The 18,044-nt window shown below is 40.9% G+C and overlaps 2 non-coding genes across 2 annotated transcripts; one reads left to right on the top strand and one right to left on the bottom strand.

Moving 5' to 3' along the window:
• Positions 1-2,695: 2,695 nt before the first annotated feature.
• TRNAR-UCG (transfer RNA arginine (anticodon UCG)) lies at positions 2,696-2,779 on the top strand. The gene has a single exon. It is a non-coding gene; the product is annotated as a tRNA-Arg (tRNA).
• A 14,456-nt stretch (positions 2,780-17,235) lies between these two features.
• Positions 17,236-17,308, bottom strand: TRNAK-UUU (transfer RNA lysine (anticodon UUU)). The gene has a single exon. It is a non-coding gene; the product is annotated as a tRNA-Lys (tRNA).
• Positions 17,309-18,044: the final 736 nt, after the last annotated feature.

Here is an 18,044-nt window from a genome sequence, read left to right as displayed (position 1 = left end):
AATAATGTCTTCATGGCCATGGACATGGCAGTGGAGTTTCGGATTAAATGATTTACCTGAAGTTACACTTTCAGTACCATTCCAGTTAAGATAGCATGCAGATTGCAGGTAAATACACAAGGGATAATGTGGCTGATATATTGGGAAAATAAAACAGAGTATTCTGCATTCCACCCCTTTTAACATAGTTAATTAGCTTGTTGATGCAGCTCTTAGCCCATCCAGGTGTGGTATTTTCTGGGCCCTCCTGACTGGGACTTGAGCTGGTCCCAATTTCCATCTCAAAAAACTTCCTCCTCCAGTTTTCCTAATCTGTTCAATGACAACGCCTTTATTTCAGCTGATCAGACGAAGATGCTTAGTTAGTCCTGACTCTTGTCATTTTTTTCTTTTTCTTTGTTTTTAAGTTTATTCATTTTGAGAGAGACAGAGCAAGTGGAGGAGGGGCAGAGAGAGAGGGAAAGAGAGAGAATCCCAAGCAGGCTCCACGCTGTCAGCGCAGAGCCTGATGTGGGGCTCGAAATCCCAAAATGGGAGATCGTGACCTGAGCAGAAACCCAAGAGTCAGATGCTTCACTGACTGAGCCACCCAGGCACCCCCTGACTCTTGTCTTTCTTCCACCCAGGCGCCCCCTGACTCTTGTCTTTAGCACCACATATTCAGTCAATTAACAACTCATGTCAGTTTTACCCTCAAAATATATTTCAAGCGTGAGGTCTCTTACTCCTGCCAGCACTCTGTTCTAAGTCACTGCCGTCTCCTGTCTTTTCTCTGCTATTACCATTGTCACTTCTCAACACAGCTGCCTGAGTAATCTGCTAAAACATGTCATGCCATGTGTATTTTCTGCTCAAAACATTCCATTGGCACTGCATCTTATTCAGAGTCGAAGGCAAAGTTCCCAAGTTGTCCTTCAAGGCCACCCCACCATCTGGCCCTGCTCCCTTTGGGACTTCATTTCCTACCACTTCCCTGGCACTCACTCACTTCAAGCCCCACTGCCCACCTTTCCATTCCTCGTATACACCCGGCATGTGCTTGCCTTGTGGTGTCAGGTTCTATTTCTCAGGAATACGTTAATTAGTTTATTAATTATCTATGTATGTATCTATCTATCTGAGAGAGTGAGCAGGGAAGGGGCACGGGGGGAGCAGGGAAGAGAATCTGAAGCGGGCTCTGTGCTGACAGCAGAGATCCAGACATGGGGCTCAAACTCACACACTGTGAGATCGTGACCTGGGCTGAAGCCAATGCTCAACAGACTGAGCCCCCCAGGCACCCCCCAGGAGCACTCTTTCATCAGATATTCTCCTGGTTTTATTGTTTATATCTGCACAAGGCACAAATTGACACGATCTATTTGGAGGGAAGTATGTATGAGATGCCTTGAAATATGCATATTATGTGAACCATCAAGTTTTCTTCTAAGAATTCCTTCTAAGGAAAGAGCACATTATAAATGTAAAGATTTATAGGCAGAGATACATAAGTAGTACAGTGTATTTGTGAATACTATGAAGATACAGGAAATAGAAGTGTCAAAATGATGGGGTTCTCTAAATAAATTTGACACCCTGATACCATGGGCTACTGTTCTTCCACTGAGAATCATGTTGTAGGACAGAACTTGTTGAAAATATTCCAGCAGATTACCATTTTATGAAATGACAGAAATATGCCTGAGCCCAATGAAGGGGCAGATCAGGCAGGTACCTCCTTAGGTGTCAATAAAACCGAGAAAAGCTTATTTATCAGAGCACCTTTCTGGAAGAGGAGAGAACAGATACTTGAATGTGGCAATTAGGGTGGGTCTGGAGTGGTGGGATCCCCAAGATCATGCTCCAGTACTAAAACATGGTTGTGAGGGGTGCCTGGGTGGCTCATTGGAGCGTTTGATCTCGGCTCAGGTCATGATCTCATGGCTCGTGACTTCGAGCCCCATATCTGGCTCACTGCTGTCGGCACAGGGCCCGCCTCAGATCCTCTGTCCCTCTCTGTCTCTGCCCTTCCCACGCTTGCACTGTCTCCCAAAAATAAACATTATAAAAAACCATGGTTACAAAATTTCCTTTTAAGGAGGGTAGGCCCAATTAACTAGGACTTGTTTGTGGATCTGTGAAGTGTACAAGTTTGGGGCCCGAGTAGCACAAAAAGTAGATGAAGCCTGATCCCTGGCGTTGAGATCCCCTCCTCTGATCTTTTACCGGATACTTAGACCCTCCTTTCTAAAGAAGTATAATGTGACGCAAAGGAGTCTCCGTAGTCTTTATGTGTACGTGTTCGTTGATAACTCTTTAGGATTCTAGGGTTATCATTAGGCTTCGTTGTGCTTTTCAGGCGTGTTTCTTTGGTGTTTGATGCAGGCTAATTTGGTAAAGGGGAGGAAAGCAATGACTTAAGCAGAGGAAATATTGTAAATTTTATAAAGATAAATCTGAATCATGACAGAGTGTGCCAAGATAGATTGTTCCACAGCGTTTAAAGATGCAATGGAGGAAAATGGGGACAGAGAAGAAGTCTTTAGATTTGAGGGTGGAAGGTTGAGAGCAACCTCGAAAAGGCGGAGAGCTCAGTGGCAGAAACAAGCCTGCCATCCATTGAAGACTCGAAGAGAGAAAAATACTAATTTTAACAGAAAAATGAACAAATGAATTTCAAAGCAATATCGAGGATAAAACTGCCTTTTCTGGGGGCGCCTGGGTGGCTCAGTCGGTTGAGCGTCTGACTTCGGCTCAGGTCATGGTTTCGCGTGCGTGGGTTCGAGCCCCGCGTCGGGCTCTGTGCTGACAGCTCAGCCTGGAGCCTGTTTCGGATTCTGTATCTCCCTCTCTCTGCCCCTCCCCTGTTCATGCTCTGTCTCTCCCTGTCTCAAAAATAAATAAATAAATAACGTTAAAAAAATTAGAAAGAATAATTAACTTAATCCTCAAACCTCATAACAACCATATGAGGTCAGGCATTATTATCCACATTTTGCATATGACACACTGAGTCAGAGATCTAATAACATGTCTAAGCTACTGCAGTTAGTAAGCGGGAGGGATAGGATTTAACGTAGGTGCTTTAAACAGTTTAAGTGCGGCCCTTAACCATTGTGCAGAATTGCTTCTCCAATGTGGCTAAAATGAAGAGGGGTAATAGAGAAGAGAGTCTGGCCTTGGGAATACTGTGCACAGAGAAACCAGGACTGTCAGTAAAAAGGTAAGCAGAAGCAGGATCCTGTGGGAACGAGAGTATAAAACAGAGTACAAATGTCTTAATGCCAGAGCGACTTGTGAGAAAGGAGCATTTTCGGAACGGGATGTTCACTAGGCTGGTGTCGGACCCAGGGAAGAGGAAATGCGTGCGGATTTCGAAGAAAAAAAACCCACCAGGCAATTCCGCAGAGTGCTGACTTGCTTGCCAGGCAAGACAGAAGGTAAAGGTCATCTCGTGCAGAGATTCCGGGCTGGCATTTTGTAGGACCGAGAACACTAATTAAAAATGGGCTGAGAGGTACTGACAGGCTTTTGACGAACTAGAGGGGAGAAGTTAAGTACAGTTTGCATTGTAGTATGCTTATATACCCTCAAAAGTGAGACCTTGCCTCTTTCTAAGAAGTTCTTAGTGCGTACCCACACCGAGGTTGAAGACCGGGCCTAGTTGTAGGCTGGTTGCCTTCCAGGTGTGGCTCTGAACATGCCGCGTCACGATCCCTCAGGAGCTTGTTGGAAATGCAAACTAATCTTTGTCGCTGTCCCGCAAAACCTCTTGGAGCAGGACCCAAGAATCTCTTGTGTTACCAAGACTTCCAGGTCATTCTGATGACACTGAAGGTTGATGCCCACTGGTCTAGAAGATCCGCCAGTTCGTTAGCATGTAGGGAATCCCAGAGGAGAATAACTCACCCATCCCCTCAACTTACCCTCACAAAGTCTTCAGCCAATCTAGACTCGGAAGGGAGGCTGCTGAAAGGCCTATGCCTGGCCTGGCTGAATCCAGATTCTGGAAGAGGTCAGTGAAGTGATTAAATGGATGTAGCTGATGAGATAGGGGGAGAGTTTCAGTGCAGCTGAGTCGAAAGAGCCACATCAAAATACGCCTTTTACACGCAAGTAATGTGCACTCATTGTCTACGTCTTCCCTCATCGATGACCCTCACCAGATGTCACAGATCGCTGGTGTAGGTAAAACTCAGAGATGAGAGGAGAGCCAACGGTGTATATTGCTCATGTTACTTGATGAGAAAAAAGTTTCCACAACTTACCATAGCTGTTTTCACTCAGCCGCATCAAAATAGTCACATCTAATCGGCCACTTCAAGTCGCCATGTTTTAGTTTTTATTTTTAATTAATTAATTAATTATTTTATTTATTTATTTATTTATTTATTTGAGAGAGACAAAGTGCGAGTGAGCGAGGGGCAGACAGAAAGAGAGAGAAAATCCCAAGCAGGCTCCACACTGTCAGCAGCGAGCCCAAAGCCGGGCTTGAACTCACGAACCGTTAGATCATGACCTGAGCCGAAGTCGGGTGCTCCGCTGACTGAGCCACCCGGGCGCCCGTCAAAGTGCCATGTTTTAGAAGCAGGATCTCAGAATCCAAGAAATAAATAATATTCGCTTCAGAAAGGTGAAATTGGCTCTTTGCGAGAATTAAAAGATTTTTCAATATAATTAAACCCTAACCCCTTTTGGCAACACGACTCAATTTGTGTTTTCTGGTGCTAGATTAAAAATAAAAGAATATCCTTCATTAACTGTTATCGCTATTCTAAACATGCCGGAAGATATTATAATAGACGTATCCAGACGTTTGAGATTAGAGTCTTCTCTCAGGGTCACGGGCATAAATCTGGCCCAGGTTGATTGGACAGGAGTGAAAGTAATTATTACTGGAGCCTCTCTCTGATGGATTAATTAGCTGGGAATGAAGCGACCGCGTGCAGTAAACCGTATTTTATAAGCAGCTTCTATTAGATGGACGATCAGTTGCATACAAAAATCACTTCTTCAGGTAGGACCAGTGTCCCTCTACAGCAAGCTGATGGCATCAAATGGCAGACTTTCTTAAACTTCCTCATCGCAGCTTCCTGAAGGCGTAGGAAAGTCTTGGGTCCCATACACGAGGGCTATCTTGGGACTTTTCCACATCAGTCTGCCATGAGCAAAAACCTTCCGTAAATCGTTTTTATTTTAGAAATTTAAGAAGAGATTGCCTTTCACTTAAAAATATATCCATGTTTATTTTGATCTGAAAATCATGATTTAACTCACCACCATCAAGAAAAATGGACACTTGGGAAAGATGTATTACTTTTGTCCTGTGGCTCAGGATATATTGCTGTGTTTTCTCACAGACCCAGGGTTGAATGAATAGTGGGAAGAAAAGTCGGTCTGGGGCAGTTTTCCTGGTCAATCCCGAGGTCTGTAAATAAGAAGATGCTAATAATCCCTCTACCATCATAGTCGTTATTATGAAATTGTAAAACAACATGCATAAAAAGTTTGCGTAAATGATAAATCGCTGCAGAAATAGAGCACTATGAGTCCGATCACTCATATCCAAATACTGAGCAACTTACCCAGCTTTCTTCGCCGTATTGGCTGTCCGCTGTTCGGTTGTACAAGGAAATGACTGAACAGAGCAAAATGCACGTGGGTAATTTCACATTGCTGCTTACTTACCAAGATAGAAACAAAAGCAGGAATATAACTGAACCCAACCTTTCTCCCAATTTCGAAGGGGTCCCTTTCAACATCAATTCTAGCTCTTGGTCTTGCTGGCTTATTTCAAGTAACGGGAAGCCCACCACATATTAAGACAGCCCATGCCAGCTTTTCTCATCTCCAGTTGTTAGAAAGGTTTTCGTTTGTTGATTTGAGGCCACTCACCATTACGGCACGGATGGTGTCCCTCTCAAATTCACGTATCAAGGTCCTAATCCCCAGCAGCCCAGAATGGGACTATATTTCGATACAGGTGATAACGTGAAAACGAGTTTATTGGATTGTGACGGGCAGGTAGCACACACGTGTGCCGCATACGTAACGTCGCTTAATCGACACGTGACGGTATGACCCAATATTAATACTTTTCATCGTACACAAAGAACCAATGTGTAAAGAAATTAAAGAACAAGTCAGAAGTCATATGGATATATGGAATGGTTGACCCAGCAAGCGAATCCAGTTTACCAACTAGAGTTCGTACCCCTCACTGTTACCACACGACTGCCGCTGCCCCTCCCCGCTCCTCCTCCTCACATGAAAGTAAGAGATTATGTTTTATTCACCCGTGAATGTCGGTGCTGGCTATATATAATACTAGTCACTAAATAATGTCATCGAATGAATGGATGAATGAATGGGCAAATGACTGTCGATTAGCCCATTCAAGCAGTTAAAAATGCACTTCACTTTATCGTCCTTTTGTTTGTTTTTCCCTTTTGTCGAAATGTATACCAAAAGATCCTCACAAATCACTTGTTTACACCAAGGAAAAAATATGTGCACACACATACGCCTTTCTACTATATTAACCAGCCTGGTAATCTAAGATTGTATTTTTTTTTTGGTAATACTTGTTTTGGGGCGAGTGCAAGTGGGGAAGGGGGCAGAGAGAGGGGGACGGAGAATCCTAAGTGGGCTCTGCACTGACAGGCTGACAGAAACGAGCCCGATGTGGGACTCGAACTCACGCATCGGGAGATCGTGATCTGAGCTGAAGTTGGGACACTCAGCTGGTTGAGCCACCCAGGTGCCCCTGGTTGGTAGTCCAAAATTGTTAACGTGACCTGGTATTCTTTTATTTTCTTTTTCAGTTTGTTTACTTATTTTTGAGAGAAGAGGGAGAGCAGGGGAGGGGCAGAGAGAGGGAGAGACGGAATCCCCGGCAGGCTCTGTGCCGTCAGCGCAGAGCCTGACGCGGGCCTCAAATCCACAAACTGTGAAATCGTGACCTGAGCCGAGATCGAGAAAGAGTCAGATGCCGAACTGACGGAGCCACCCAGGTGCCCCTATTTTGTTTCACTTTTTAAAAGATTTTGTTTTTAGGCAATCTCTACACCCACCGCGGGGCTCAAACTCACATCCTCCACCGACTGAGCCCGCCAGGCACCCCTGTACAATCTGGTATTATTAACTAGCTGCTACTAACCTCTACTTCGTTAGGGCTCTAAAGTCACCTATTTGGCAGTCTGTCTGGGATTTTTCTTTGCATTGATATTAAGATCAGAGGTCTTGGAATTTCAGGGTTTCAGCATCTGGGGGAGAGAAGAGAGAAAATATTGCCTGTCTTTAGTCTTTTGTCAGCGTATGAAGACTTATTTATTGGGCGGACCGAGGCTAGAGCCCAGTAGTAAAGCAGAGATAACAAAAATGATCTTAGAAAAAAAGCCAATCTATATTTCCAAAGAAAACACAGCATCAGACTGGTTACCGGCAAACACCTCAGGATTTTGTTGTGTATTTCCTTAGTAATCACTTTGTTGTCCAGTGGCCCTTTTATTTTCATTACAAACGGGAGCAGTGGGCATCATAATCTCGGCAGTGCTTACGGCCTCTAAAAGCCCTCTCAGGTCCTCCCACTCTCCTTTTATTCCACACACATCTTTTCATTTATCCGAGTTAGGATACTTGAATGTATTTCAAGTTTTGACAGGAAGTACTTGCATTCCAAGATACACTGTTTGACACTGGAAGTGTCTTGAATTTGTGTTTTAATAACATTACCTAAAGTCTAACTTGGTGGTTTTGGTTGTCGATTTGTGGCGTTGATGCATTTGATCAAGCTATGTGATTCAGTCGTTAAATGAAAATAAATTTTGGCATTTTTTTGTCAAATCGTAATACCAAATCTGTGATCTGTTTACCCAATGTTCTCTAAAGTTCCTTTCAGTAAATAATCATTTTTCAAACCAAGAAGAATAATGTTGAATTTGGGGATGCAAAGATATTAACTAGAAAACAAACCTAGGTTTTAAAATTTTTAAACCTTTTTTCTAATAAACCCCATTACAGAATGAACTTCTAACTTTACTTTTGACATATAAATTATCTATATGAAAGAAATAGAAAGCCAACTAGCTATATATCTTATTTTATTTTTTTAGTTTTTAAAATTTTATTTTAGAGAGAGCATGATGATCAGGGGAGAGGGGCGCGGGGGGAGAGAGGGAGAGAGAGAGAGAGAGAGAGAGAGAGAGAGAGAGAGAGAGAGAATCTTAAGCAGGCCCCATGCTCTGTGCAGAGCCCTATGTGGGGCTTGATCCCATGACCCTGGGATCATGACCTGAGTGAAATCAAGAGTCGCTCATTGAACCGACTGAGCCACCCAGATGCCCCTACCTCTATATTTTAAAGACCTATTTTCCCCAAAGAAGATGGCATTAAAGGAGTATAAAATAGTTTGAAAGATGTGATAATAGTAATGCTTTCTTGATAAAACAAAATTGACCTTTGTGTTCTGCTAAGATTTGGGCTCTACCTCATTTACATTTTAAGAATCCATGTTTTAATCTCAGTTTACTGATCTTGAGGTGATCGATGCTGCTCTATAAAAATGTAACCTTCACAATACTGATGGCAACATCAGATTTTCGTTAGAATTTTTCAGAGACACATCTTCCTGTTACAACTGACATTCAGGAACATCGTCTGGATATTCAAGATAAGAGTGTGTGTGAAAGTGCGCCACAATTCAGGTAGCCCTGTCTCTCCTGCTGACCTCAATTTACAATATTAAATTGTAAAATCCGCAGATGTTGTGCTTATAAAATTCTAAGTGTTTAACAGTGTTAAAACAACTGGAATGGGGTCAAGCGAGTATTATTGAGAATGCCATCATGGTGGCAGACCTTTTAAAGGTCAGTCATTTAAAGGAATAAGTCATTTAATCAGAAAAGATCAAGAGCTACTACGTTTTTCAAATCACTCATTTACTTTTCCACAGCGACCACAAAAGTCCGAACGGCCTTTGGAAAGGGATGAAATGTCCGAGAGTAAATAACATTGACGTGGGAACTTTGAAAATCTCATTGAGCTGAGAAAACCCATGGTTGAAAAGAATTATTAAATACACATTGATGGTGCACACGTAAAACAAGTGATGACGTATTCAAGTGTAATAATACTTAGATCATTTTTAGCTGACTATAGGCCTTACACGCAAGTAGCTATCCTTGATTGTATGCTAGATAATCTACGATGTGGCTTAAATAATTTTCTCTGTGGAAACGGACCCGTGTTCCGTAAGCAATACTGCTTCACATCAGGGAAACCATCTGAGCAAGACTGTCTCCATGTTATAGTAATCCCGATCAAGGCAGAAGCCTTTCCTTACAAAGGAGCCGGATGGGTTCATTTCCCGATAGTTCTTTTGTTCCATTCTCATTAACCGTTCAGCTTTTGTTTTGTCACACACAGTTTTGGCTTTTTTTTTTTCTTTCTTTAAAGGCCTGGAAATGCTCAAAACTTGCATTTGCACAAAGAGCACGAAATATTCTATAACGTCTGTCGGTGCATTTTGAGATGACACGACCACATCGTCAGTGATTAATGATAAGTTAAAATGTTAAGGGCATTTGGATTAAAATGCAATTAACCTACGGCGGCATCCCCCCTGATTTTTAGGTGATAGTTGAATTCTTATTCATATTCACAGCTGGAAAGGGGCTTCCTGTCCAAATGTCACCACTATGATGGACTTCTGCGTTCAGATATATATTCTGTTTTCACAACGTATTGGTTAAGACGCGTGTTTTTCCTTGGCTGGCAACTGTGCGAATTATTCAGTAGGCAGTTGCCTGTGCCCCTCCTGGAGACCCACCCGGAATATTTCCAGATATTAGCCAGCTTGATCACATGGACTGTTGTAGTTCTAGCAAGTGATCATTTATCAGCTACAGTATTTGAAATATTGCTACACCTCCAGGAAGAACTTCCTGTGTGAGTGTGCATGTGTGTGAGTGATTAAAAGGACGGAGAGCCACTAGAGAGAAGAATAGTTTTATTAATCATTGATGCCTCCCCCCTTCCTTCTTCTCTAAAAGACTAAAACTTGGCATTATGTATGAGAAGATAACCAATGATACATCCACAATTCAGAATAATGCTTTGGGAATATTGTGGAACCTTTTCTTCCCTTCCCTTCCCTTCCCTTCCCTCCCCTCCCCTCCCCTCCCCTCCCCTCCCCCCCCTTCCCTCTCTTAGAGCTGGGAGTTGCTCAAGGAATATAATGACCACATTCCTTTCCATTAAACTATTATAGATACGTCTACTATCCTGTTTAACTTCTATCCCCATCCTGATTTCCGTTCTCTCCCAACTCCCCATACAGATAAACACTAGTAGGAGTTTGAAAGGTATTCTTCCACTTTTTAGTTTCTATATAAACAGCTACAGAAAAGATATAGTACAGTTTTTCTTTTTAAAAGTTTCATATAAGTGGCAAGCTTTACAAATCCTTCTTCAACTTACCTTTTCAAACTCATTAATATGTGTGTGAGTTTCATCTGTGCTGCAGTGCATTCTGGTTCATTTAATTTCATAGCTGTATAGTATTCTATTGTATGATGTGCAGCAAGTTACTGATCAAGTTCCATGCTGATGGGCATTCAGTCTATTTCCAGTTTTTAATGATGATAAACAATTCTAAAATGAATAACGTTTGTGTTTCTTTGCGCTGTGTGGGAGAGATTCTGCGGCAAGGAACTCCTGGGTCGTACAAGTGTGGACGTTTTTGGCTCTTCACGGTATCGATTGCTAAATCGCTCTCTGGAGTGGATATCCCGATTTACAGTCCCATCACCTGTACGTGAGGATACCGTTCCTCCACGCCCTTGCCAAATCAGATGTTACCATATATATAATTTTACGTTACGTACTTCTCTATTGTTGTAGTTGTCGTAATAAGCGTATGAGGGTTTTGGAATTTATGTGTCTGAAATAAAATTTAGGGTAAAAATGCTCATACCATTTGGACAGAAATTTTGTATCTGAAATCTATCTTAAGAAAATACTGAAAAATTGAGGACGCAATGTCAGAGCTTTGTGGATGGCAAAGGCGACACTGGAGGAAAGAAAAAAAGGATACAGGAAAGAATGAACGAAATTTTTAGAAATTGTATATATAATTTTTGAGATCCATATGAATAATATTTTACCAATGTTACAAATTTAATTTTAGAGAATGATAAGCATTTATTTAATCTGACAATGTTAAACAGAATCATGACTCAGCGAGGAACAATACTTGGCTACCTTCTAGAACAAAGTGAGAAGAAGAGATTTACAAAGTAAACATAGGAAATAACAGAATTATTAAAAAAAAAACCCTTAACTCTTGAAAATGAGCCTTGGTTCTCTGAAATCATCAAGGGCATGACAAAGTCAATATAAAGCACAGGAAATTATGCTGATAAAACTGAGTATCTTTGCTCTCTAAGCAGATTACTCAGGAAGTAAAGAAAGACACAAAATGTCATTTTCACAGAAAACAAAGTTCGTTTTGCATCAGTATATTTGACACTAAAGGTCTTTTTTTTTTTTTTTTTTTACGTTATAAAATGTTTTCTTCACAAAAACAAACTTTGAGAAACACGGTGCAATGTAAAAGCCAAGAACTCCTTCGGGAAGCACTGCTTGTGTGCACCACATAGTCCAGACTTTTTCCAAGTAACATTCTGTATTATCAGTTTAGAAACAGCACTGAATTCAGAAGCCTCTTACTTCTCACTGCTTGAATTTTTTTTTTTTTTTTTTTTTTTTTTTTTTTTTAAGAAATATGCACGAGGGGCACCTGGGTGGCTCGGTCAGTTAAGTGCCTGACTCTTGATCTCAGCTCAGGTCATGATCTCACGGTTCGTGAGATTGAGCCCCACATCCAGCTCGGCGCTGACAGCATGGAGCCTGCTTGGCATTCTCATTTCTCTCTCTCTCTCTCCCTCTCTCCCTCTCTCCCTCTCTCCCTCTCTCCCTCTCTCCCTCTCCCTCTCTCCCTCTCTCCCTCCCCTCATCCCCCCACCCGCACTGTCTCTCTCAATAAATACACTTAAAAAAAAAAGCAGGAACATACTTAAAAGAAATATGCACTAAAGCACATAGTAAATCACTAATCTTTACAACAGCATAGATAATAATTAACATAATAGATTGCATTTTAGCCATGTTTCAAAGAACACTTAACAGGTCAACATCATTGTGTCTTACTGGTCTTGTGTCTTACACATAGTAGATGCTTAACAAACGTGTGATGGCCAAGAAGTTCAAATGGATTCTGTAACCACTTTCTTCAGTTCTCACATGTGTCAATTTGGGACAGAAACCTTCGATACTGCCACAGAAACCACAGTAGGATATGGCAGATGGTATGGTAACCCTGAAAAGAATCTCCGAGACTTGACAGTATTCGTTTTCCAGGTCTTTTATAAAGCTCTCATAAAACTAATTAAATCTTAGCCAGTTTGGACCAAGACAAATAAAGTCCCTTTTCTGTGAAGCTTTTAAAGCTTTTCATAGCCACTTAGGTTTTTTTTTCTTTTTGAAAATATTTTAGGGCAAAACTACTCTTTCTTTCTTAACAAAAGCATCCTTGGCACACCGTGCGTAAAAGTCATTCCCCTCTTCCACTGTTTCTAGTAGGCTCCTTTACAGATATTCCTTCTCATTTTTAATAACGAGTAACATATTTTACAGAGAACACTAGATCATTGTAAGCTGTCATGCACCATCATTTGGTAGCTGATTAGCAAAGTTTATGAATGTATTACCCAGAGTTTTTAAAAGTATATGCTTCCTTATAGTATAAACTCTTTTTTAAAAGTATATGCTTCCTTATAGTATAATCTCTCAATGTGGCAAAAAGAACATGTTTATTAACTGATCCAAATATATTTAGCCTCTCTATACCATGGAGAATAAGAAAAGGTTATATAAATTTAAACGTGCACGGAGTAATGTTTCAGTATTTTATGTTGCTTAGAAATGATCTAGGTACTTAATAAACGCGTACTATTTAACTGAGTTTAACATAAATCTAAAAGTTTTAAGTTACTAAAGAGATACTCCAACGTTTTAAGGCTGACAGGTTATGATACATAATTGCTGTGACAAAGTTTGTCAGAAGAATGAGTCCGTTTATGTAAACACAGATTTGCATTTTTCATTATCATCAGTATCTAGTGATTGTCGTGCTAACTTATTTGATCATTGAACCTGCATTAAGTTCAACAAGAATAAGCCCAAGCCCAACTGTAATAAAAATGTGTCAACTTAATGTTGATAACCGAAGACCCAGCTGTTTTTATTACATGAATAATATTCAACTAGTCTGATTTGCCTACAATTGACCTAAACTATGTGAGCTTAAATTCTTAAAACATTTGGGCTGATTTCGCTAAGAATGCTTTTTGTATATGTTGGAAATAATTCAGTTTTATCGATTTCTGGGAGCTTTAGTATGCAGACACACAAACGTAAACACACAGATACACATAGAGAGTTTATAGCTCCGAGTCAGCCAAAAATGCAGAAATAGAAGACTCCCTGGTTTATATAAAAATATTAGCTCTCATTTCGGTCCCGCTCTTATAATTTAGTAGGATTGTATTTCTGGGAGATGGGACAGGTTGAGTTTACCTGCTGAAAATGAAGGCCAGAGTGTTCACAACGCCATTTGTGGAGGCCACCGGGATTCTTTTCGGGGAGGTGTAATCTCGTGGAGACTGTGGACTGAATTTGGGGTGGGGGACTGAGGTGGCCCCAAGCAGCCCTGTGTCTCCAAAGCACATCTGAGGGGGTGCATTATACAGGCTGTTTCCAGTTAGCTTCTGGTGGTTTTAGCTTCCCTTCAGGTGAGAACATCAAGAGGTTGTGACGGGGGTAGAGGGACATGATAATGTTCTCCTGACTATAGAGAGTTGAGGGGCTGGGGTGGGAAAGGAAAGCTATGGTCAGAACGGATAGGAAGGTAGAGGAGGTGGGGATATTGAACGGAGACCGATCAAAAGATTCAAGGTAGCTAAAGAGGTCAAAGGGGGTGAAAAGAGGAAGGAGGATCAATGAGAGGAAGGAAGACGGGTGATGGAAAGGGCTTAGATGAGCCAATTTGAGTACGACCCATTTCGCAAAGAGGCTGTTGAAGTTCCAAATCACCGTTTGTGAAATTTTGCCATTTTGGGGGACAGCGGACCAAATGAGTGATATCGTGGAATAGTATATGGTGGGCAGAGGAGGATTAGGTGGTATGCTTTGTGAAGTGAGAACCACCCTTGGGATTAGGTGAAGACTCAAACGCAAGAGACCTCGCAAAACAGCCCTGACAAGTCTTGTTCAAAGAGGAATCGTGTATTAAATCCTCCCCCGCCACCCCACTTGAAAAAGCAAAAAAAAAAAAACCAAAAACCAAAAAACCCACAAAAATCAAAACAAAACCAAAAAACAAAAAAACACTCTGTCCAGGAGTTAAGCAGAAAAACACCAGGAAGAACCTCGTTGTTTGTTTTTTTTTTTAATTTTTTAATGTTTAATGTGTTTTTGAGAGAGAGCACAAGCAGGGGAGAGGCAGAGAGGGACAGAGATGCAGAATCCGAAGTAGGCTCCAGGCTCTGAGCTGTGAGCATAGAGCCCAGCGCGGGGTAGAACCCACAAACGGTGAGATCATGACCTGAGCCGAGGTGGGATGCTTAACCGACTGAGCCACCCAGGCGCCCCAGGAAGAACCCCGTTTTAACAAAATCAAAGTAACTCGCCATTATGCTACAACAAATGTCTGGAACACTGGATTTGGACTTGGAATTTAACTTGTGAACCTAATTTCCCCAGCCAGGAAGGGACAAAGGGTCTGAGAACCTGGCGTAAATCAACCCGAGTGAAGACAGCAGAGTCCAGTATATAGTCTGTACTCTCTTTAAATCATGGCACCAGGAAACTGGTAATACGTAATTAGGTAAGAAAAGACTTTATTCGGGGCGCCTGGGTGGCTCAGTCAGTTGAGCGTCCGACTTTGGCTCAGGTCATGATCTCATGGTCCGTGGGTTCGAGCCCCGTGTCAGGCTCTGTGCTGACAGCTCAGAGCCTGGAGCCTGCTTCAGATTCTGTCTCCCTCTCTCTCTGACCCTCCCCCGTTCATGCTCTGTGTCTCTCTGTCTCAAAAATAAATAAAACATTTAAAAAAATTTTAAAAAAAAGAAAAGACTTGATTCAAACTGACTATTGCAATAGGAAGAAATCTCCAAGTATCTCACAATCAAACACAGGCTTCTCTTTTACACAGTAAGTGAGGAAAAGTTGGGAGTGGGGGAGGAAGTGTCAGTCCTGTCTGCCTGTGTCCGAATAAGCTGATAAAAACGGGCATGATCTGCATTTTCTGGTTTGCTCAGGCTTGGGGAAAAGCCAGAGCTCAGGGGACTGTGGGGACTCGAGAAGCCTGACTACAGTGGAGTCAAGGCAGAGCAGGGAGTAGCAAATGCGTAGTCGTGAACACTTGATCAGTAATACATTTGTGTTGTGTTCGACCACTGTGCTGGTGGTAATTTGTTATAGCCATGACGGGAAACTAATACATGCATATATTAGAGAGGAAAAAGGCTGCAAGTATCTAAGTATTCATATCAAGAAGCTGCAAATTAAATCTAATGAAAGCAGAAAGTATTAAATAATGAAGATTAAAGGAATATACAAGATGATACAAAGATACTGTGACTAATATCTAATACTTTTGAAGTTTTGGCTAAACTGGACAAAAACTCTTTGTTAAAATTTTAAAAAATATTTTAACAATTTATTGATTCATTTTTAAGTAATCTCTGTGCCCAACATGGGGCTCGAACTCAAGACCCCCAGATCAAGAGTCGCATGCTCTTCTGACTGAGCCAGCCAGGTGTCCCAAAATGGACAGATTCTTAAACCATGCACACACCGTATTGAACAAGATGTAAGAAGTAAGAAATCTGAATTTCTATAGACAATGGATTTGTTAGTAAAAATATTCCCACAAACCCAAGCTCAATCCCGGATGGCTTCATTAGTGAATTCTTTCAAATGTTTGGATAAGAAAAAAAGTACATAGACAGTTCCCGAGGATATAGGCAAAAGCAATATTTACCAACTCTTTTTGTAAATCTAGAATAACCTTAGTACCAGCATTTGACAAGGATATTACTAGAAAAGAAATTGTGTCATTATATCTTATTAATAGAGATTCAAATACCATAAACAAAATAGTACCAGATTAATCCTAGTAAATAAGATAATACATAGTGGCCTACAGGTTTTATTCTAGAACTGTGAGTTGTTTACCTCTGCAAAATCAATTTAATCCACCATATTAATAGAATAACAGAAAAATGTTTGTAGATACAGAAAAAAATATTTGATAAAAGTTAAAACTAATGTATGATAAAACCTCTTAAAAATCTAGGAATAGAAGGGAATTTCCTTAATCTGAAAAGAGTCTACAAAAAATAAAAAATGAAAACCTGCAACAAACATGATACTCACGGTGACATTTTTTTTTTTTAATTTTTTTTTTTTTAACGTTTATTTATTTTTGAGACAGAGAGAGACCGAGCATGAACGGGGGAGGGTCAGAGAGAGGGAAACACAGAATCTGAAACAGGCTCCAGGCTCCGAGCTATCAGCACAGAGCCCGACGCGGGGCTTGAACTCACCAACCGCGAGATCATGACCTGAGCCGAAGTCGGCCGTCCAACCGACTGAGCCACCCAGGTGCCCCTCACGGTGACATATTTAAACCCTCCATTGTGATATTAGGACTAAAACAAAAGGCCCTTATCACTAGTTCTATTGAACATTTTATTGAAGGTCATAACCAGTGCAAAAAGCAAGGAAAATACATTAACTTCATAAGCATCGGAAAGGATGAAATCTATCATTTTTTGCAAGTGATATGATTACACACATAGAAAATCCAAAAGAATCCTATCTTCAGACAAATTCTTAGACTTAATAAGAGAATTTGGAATTGGTGCTAACTGCAAGGTCAATATTGATAATAAAGCAGTGGTATTCTACATACTAGTATTAGATGATTAGGAAAGGAAAATAAAAATGTTATTGAGGATAGTATTTAAAAATTTAAATAGCTAGTAATGAATTTAATGAAAACATGCAAGTTCTATACAGTGAAAACTACAAAACACTAATGAGATAAATTGATAAATATAAAGTAACTGGAAGGATCTACCTTTTTTTTTTTTTTTTTTTTTTAGATATTATATTTTTAAGTAATCTCTGCACCCAGTGTGGGGCTCAAACTCACAACCCTGAGATCAAAAGTCACATGCTCTACCGACTGAGCCAGCCAGGCACCCCAGGATCTACCATTTTCATGGATTAAAGGGCTTCATGTTGTAAATTCTCCCAAACTTAAATGAAATTTAAAAAAAAAATTTTTTTTTACATTTATTTATTTTTGAGAGACAGAGAGACAGAGCACAAGCTGGGGAGGGGCAGCGAGACAGTGAGACAGAATCCAAAGCAAGCTCCCGGCTCCTAGCTGTCAGCCCAGAGCCTCCCTCGGGGCTGAAACTCACAAACCGCAAGATCATGACCGGAGCCCAAGTCGGACGCTTAACCGACTGAGCCACCCAGGTGCCCCTTAAATGAAATTTTAATAACAGTTCTAGCAAGGGCTGTGTGTGTGTGTAATAATTCTATAGCTTAGATGGAAATGCAGCAGAACAAGATTATTCAAGAGTATCAAAATGTTGTGAAGAATATCAAAGCTGGAATATATACATTCCTAGATGTCAAAAATTAGCAACCCACAGTAATTTGGACAATGCTGTCCCAATGGAGAGCCTGGAAAGTGGCCCACATGTACATACACGGTAACTTGGTTTATGACAAAGGTGCCTCTACAGTATAGTAGGAGAAGTTTGCAATTTTGAGTAAATAGTGGTGCTGGGCCAGTTAACTACCCACATGTCAACAGTATCTCATTTGATACCTAAAAATGAATTCCAAGTCTATCATAGATCTAAAAGTGAAAGTTAAAGCCATAAAGCATTAGGGGCACCTTTTCTTCCTTTTTTTTCTTTGTA

The sequence above is a fragment of the Panthera uncia genome, chromosome X, assembly GCF_023721935.1.
Source record: "Panthera uncia isolate 11264 chromosome X, Puncia_PCG_1.0, whole genome shotgun sequence".
In the NCBI taxonomy this organism is placed as follows: Eukaryota; Metazoa; Chordata; class Mammalia; order Carnivora; family Felidae; genus Panthera; species Panthera uncia.
The sequence above is the reverse complement of the archived record's forward strand: the minus strand, read 5'-3'. Positions and strand labels throughout refer to the sequence as shown.